Raw genomic sequence first — 5,336 nt, forward strand, 5'->3', positions numbered from 1 at the left:
GTCCAAATTTGGAACAAACGCGAGCTGCGATATTTTTCGCTCAGTTTCAAGTTCAGGTTATTTTTATTTAATCAACTAATGTGGCTTACTTGTCCATGAGGCCAAATTTCAAACTGAAGGTTGTCTAGTTTTTAGCGTTTTACTTGAATTTCCTAAATCATGTTCATTTTCTGCGATTCCGCTCTTGTTTGTCACTTTACTTAACAGCTTCTGATCGATTTTCTGTGTTTTTTATTGTTACGGTTCTACAACAATATACTTAAGTTAAAGGCACAGTTGTTTTTCCTTGTCGTTGTATCTTTTCTTCGAACAGCATTTGATATCTCTTGTAGCGGCGTTTAACTGTAATTATTTTAATCAGCCATCTAATCGTTACGAATTAGGTTGCGAACTGCACGTTGCTAAAACGGTAATGCAAACAAACGATTGCATTGCGTGCGTGTGACATGTGATATTCTGTCCTTTTTTTGAAAACGATTCTGGGACTTTCGAAATCCACATATTTTTTATTCGATCATTTTTTAATCATTTCATTTTTTTGTCATTCTATTAGTTCTCATTTTTGTCTCCCGCAACAGCACAACTTCTCGGCTATCATTATGAGCACATCTTGGCGTTAACCTTCGATCGGCCATTCGGGCTGTGTGTGTAGCAGAATAAGAAAATAACGACGTACACGGGCCACGGGCCAGGGCAGGCAGGGCGTACGCAGAGCGTGTGGCACCACGCGAGGCGCAGGAAAACAGGTCTTGGCCGGATGAAAAATGGATCAAGTTCATCGCTGTAAGGCCCGCCGTAGACGCCCGCCGTAGACGCCCGCCGTGGGCCCGTCCGAAGACACAGCATCAAAACAATCGGACAGGTAGGTTCTGGTCAGGCAGTAAGTGGATCAATGTTGTAGGTTGTTGTTCGTTTTTTTTTTCGTCTTATGTCGTGTTCCTTTTTGTTTCGCCTCCCTAAACGCGTCAGCGCGTATACGCGGCATACGGGGACAGAACCGAATCCAATAAAATACGGTTCAAGAATGTCGCCATGGAGCGCACTCTTGGCGACAATGGTTGACTGGCCCGTACGTACTAGCCTTCGACGCCCCAGGAATGTGACTCCTAATGTTGCGCCCGTGAACGTGTTCTTAGCGCGCTGATGGGGTGCTCATTAAAAAAGTTGGCAGGTTTTAGCTCACCCGGTCCAATGTCCTGATGCGGAACCATTCCCGGTTCCAGACTCACGCGGTCTGGGCGCCTCAGTCCGGGGCCGGGCTGTGGAAGAAGAAAACGAAGAAGAATCGTTAATCTTCTACCGAACCGTTGGCGGCGTGTCCTTGAGGATCCTGTTTTCGTCGGCCCGCACCTCGAACGACTTTAGGATTTTTCATTTCACTTCAGCACACCCCAGCGATCGTGTGATATGTAAAACCGCCGTCGAACTAAAAGGTCCCATTGGCTCGCGCGAACCCCAGTGTGGTGGCCCAACGCCGAAGCATAGGAATATGTTAAAGAATATATCGGATAAAAAGTCGAACAAAAAAGATTGATGTTCACCTTCCGGTACGCACATGTGTCGTCTCGCGAGGGGTCCTCGCCCGAAAGATGCTTTGCCAATGGCACACAAAGCGCCTTCTGCTTATTTACAACAGTGCGACGGGCCTTTGCTTTGACTCCTGAAATCGATGGCTTAATTATGAGCCTTGGCGACTCGGTCGCCCGAACTCGGTGTGCCAAAAACCGCCAGCCTCATTATGTCGGATGTTATGATCTCATTATGGGACCTAAAACAAATGAAACCACATCAAAAGCCGAGCTCGGCACGTCCCACCAACTAGAGTGTCCTTCGGGTTGGGCAATCATCGATTATTGATTCTTTGTTTTAATCGGCGCCCAATTTGGAGTGGATATGAATATTTATAGGAAATCGTTAACGTTGATTTTACGGCGATAACGAGGAAGATGGCACTGATTGCGGAAGGATACGGTGAACTCGCCCTAAACCTACCACACGGCGATCGACTTGCAGCGTTGATGAGGATCGATGATCGCGCAGCAACGCGCTCATATCGCTCATAAATGGGCTTATTCTCACGCACTCCCTCTGGGAGTATATTTTATTTTAACGAACCATCCATCGGCCGCGCATTCAAATCGGTTTACGTGCTCGACCGCTAATGACGCGTAAATTACAGCATCGTGCGACATCTCATCACACGCGGCTGCCATAAATTAAGGACGCTGCGTGCGTGCATGAGAGGGAAAAAAAATGCGACAACTTAATGACTGCTCGCCATTCAGCGCATAGCCGGGGCGCATAAATTGAGGCTGCGCGGATACGTAAGACAAGCCGGCGAGCCCGGGATCCAACCTCGCTTCGGAGCAGCTAAAGATCATTCGCGGGTATCGGAATTAGATCAATCATTTGTCAATCGTTATCTGCATCTTCTGGTAGAGTTTTCTTTTAGGATTTCTCGCTCCATCTTAGCCAACTTGGCCGAACGGTATCAGTGCGCGATCAGTGTTTGCCGTTTGGGAACACAAAACGATATCCTTTTTCGCGCGAGCCGAGGCCACGGGGATATTTCACGCAATTCGCATGATAACCTCTCGCTCTCTCTCACACTCGCTTTCGGATGAGAAGTAAGGTCGGTGTAATTAATCAACCCTATATTGCCGTGCCAGCAACCTTTAGCCACCGACGGAGCCACCGTCGGGAGCGAGATAAGCTTCAGTAATGCAGAAGCAAAACAACAAAACTGAAACCACATTGGGTTATGGGGACAGTACGCAGCTTCCGCAGCATAACGGCCTTCGCAAATTGTTCGAGGAAAAGTATGCCCTAGTGCGCGTGTGTGTGCCACAATAAAATCAAAATGATAACAACTCGCGTGGATGGTCCTCGGATCGCTCCTTTTGCAGAAGTCAGGCCAACGAGCCAGGCAAAAGTGAATGTGCACCAGACAGCCAAGGTTTCCTGCCACCAAACGTTCGGACCAACAGGACCCGTTCGTTCGTAGCGTGCCGTGGGTTTCCGATTTGCGCTAAATATTTATTGCCACAGATCGGGGATTTGAGAGGATGTATAAATTTAAAGCATTTTCAGTACAATTGTGCCGCAAATAATACAAACGTTCTTGATTCTACGCAAGAAAGGTCTTAAAGTTGCATCATTATCACCTTACACCGTCTGATATGATATAAAACATTAAGAATTATCATCAGAAGCCTTTTTTCGATTCACAACTTTTTCGAGAACAAATTAAGCTTGTAAATGAATTGCAAACGGGCTCTGTCTTAAGATTAGACGAAAAACAATGTAACATTAACTTAGTTCCGCCTCACATAGCTCCACGCGTCAAGTGTATCAAAGATATCGTCTTGTAAGGTGTGTGGAAGCTCGAAGTGATCCGTTTGGCCGTGACATGCTCGCTGGTAACATAATCCATATCGCTGGGAGTTATTCAACACCTGAACCTCGGTTTCAACGATTGACACGCGCAGCAGCAACAAACCCGGCGTACGAATGGTACTCAGACAACAGATCGCCCCGGCCCGATGTAGATTGCAAAACTTCAAAGTTTATGCAGCTTCTGCAGCCTCTCAACTTGCTCTCGGTGGATGGTCGGTCGTGTTGCAGCCAAGCTTGCGTGTCGAATGGCCACCAGCCGGCTCCAGCTCCCAGGGCAGTTGGTCGGAAGGTTCTTCTTCTTGGCGACCGGGTCCACGACCGGTGCAATCGCAATCGGTACCGGTTAGGGATTTGGGTTTTGGAATCGCTTCTCCAACGCACAGGACAGTACCGATCGTCGAGTCCTATCGGTCATTCCTCTGCAACCCCTCCCAGGAACCGGTCGGTGCGATGTCGAGCATAAAACAAATTAACAGCCAAATGATATAAATAATTATTAGTCGGTGTATTTTTTTTCTTTCTTTCTTCTTGGGCTAGCGCACCATAAATTGTCACGCCGCCGGGTAGGGGGCGACCCCAGGAGGTGCACGCGACTGTCGGGACAACGGCAATGCCGGCGTTTGCATATATGTATGCAACCGGTGCGTTGTTATGGCGAGTGGCGTATTTATGATGTGTCTCTCGCCGTTACTGCGCCCGTGTGCCGTGTTGTAATTTTAATGTTGCCCGTACAGCTTTATAACGCTTCGCAGGCCCAGCTTGCGCAGCTTGAGCGATGTGATGGTGCTACCGTATTACTGTAACCGGCGCCGGCAACGGATCGTAAACTAGAAACGTAAACCGAGTGTTTATAAAACAAATCTAACCTATGTAAATATCACACGCGCGATCGGAGAATTATGGCCACATTAGGCATTAGGTTAAGTGTGATGCCCCTGCCTCATTATGCAGGCACTTAATGGTTTAAACATTATCATTTTAACTGTTCTATAGTGTACACCATAAAACTAGTATTTTCAAGCATTTGAATATGAATTTGAATTGAATTTGAAAAATATTTACGGGCTTATTGTTACAATTTTTTTCATTATTTCAGTTTGTTTTCTGATTCTTTATTATGTCGCGATGAATACCATCTTTTCACAGAGATTGATACAAGAAGCCCATTCGGTAAAATGCAACTAAATGTTGAATGGGTAATTTAATAAGCACCGTGAAAGTAATTTGGATTTCAATAGTTCATATGAGCAAAAATATAATAAAATAATACAATAATTCAATACATAAGGAAGGCAAAAAATATGTAAATAAAATCAGAATAAAAGAACAGATATGGTACTAAAACCTGTCACGCCGTGTGATCAACATCTTAATGTACATGATCCATAGTACCACCGTTCTGAAATGTTCAGCAGATTATTATACAGACCCCTGTAGAAGTCCGAGCCAGTTATGATGTCTTCCCTCTGTAGTGCGTGTCTATTGGCGTCAAAACATAGGTATGCTGTCCACAATGGTCGGTACGAGTTACAGATCGCCGCTGCAAGATCTTCGAACAGAATAGAGTAAAAATACTTCTTCGTGACGAACAAGCCCAGTAAGAAGTGCTGTCCTTCGGTGCAATGTTGTCCATTGCAACCAACGTCCAACAGCGCCACCATTTAATTCCATAGGGACCTCTGACTTGCTTGCTTGCTTGACGCAGCATGCTGCCCACCGTCGCGGCATGTTTCCCGGGGCCAACCTTAGGAAGGTGAAAGGAAGGCGTTTAGCGCCTATTATCGTTTATCTTGATGACCGCCTATTACTGGCAGTCATGTAGCCCCTGCATCCCTTTTAAGGAAGAAATCCTTGGGACACCGCCGGTCCTATCTTGTCGCTGGAAAATCACATCCCACTATCAACGGCCTGCTAATGAGTATCATTAAACAAAATTCAAT

This window comes from Anopheles cruzii, chromosome 3, assembly GCF_943734635.1.
Source record: "Anopheles cruzii chromosome 3, idAnoCruzAS_RS32_06, whole genome shotgun sequence".
NCBI classification, from domain to species: domain Eukaryota; kingdom Metazoa; phylum Arthropoda; class Insecta; order Diptera; family Culicidae; genus Anopheles; species Anopheles cruzii.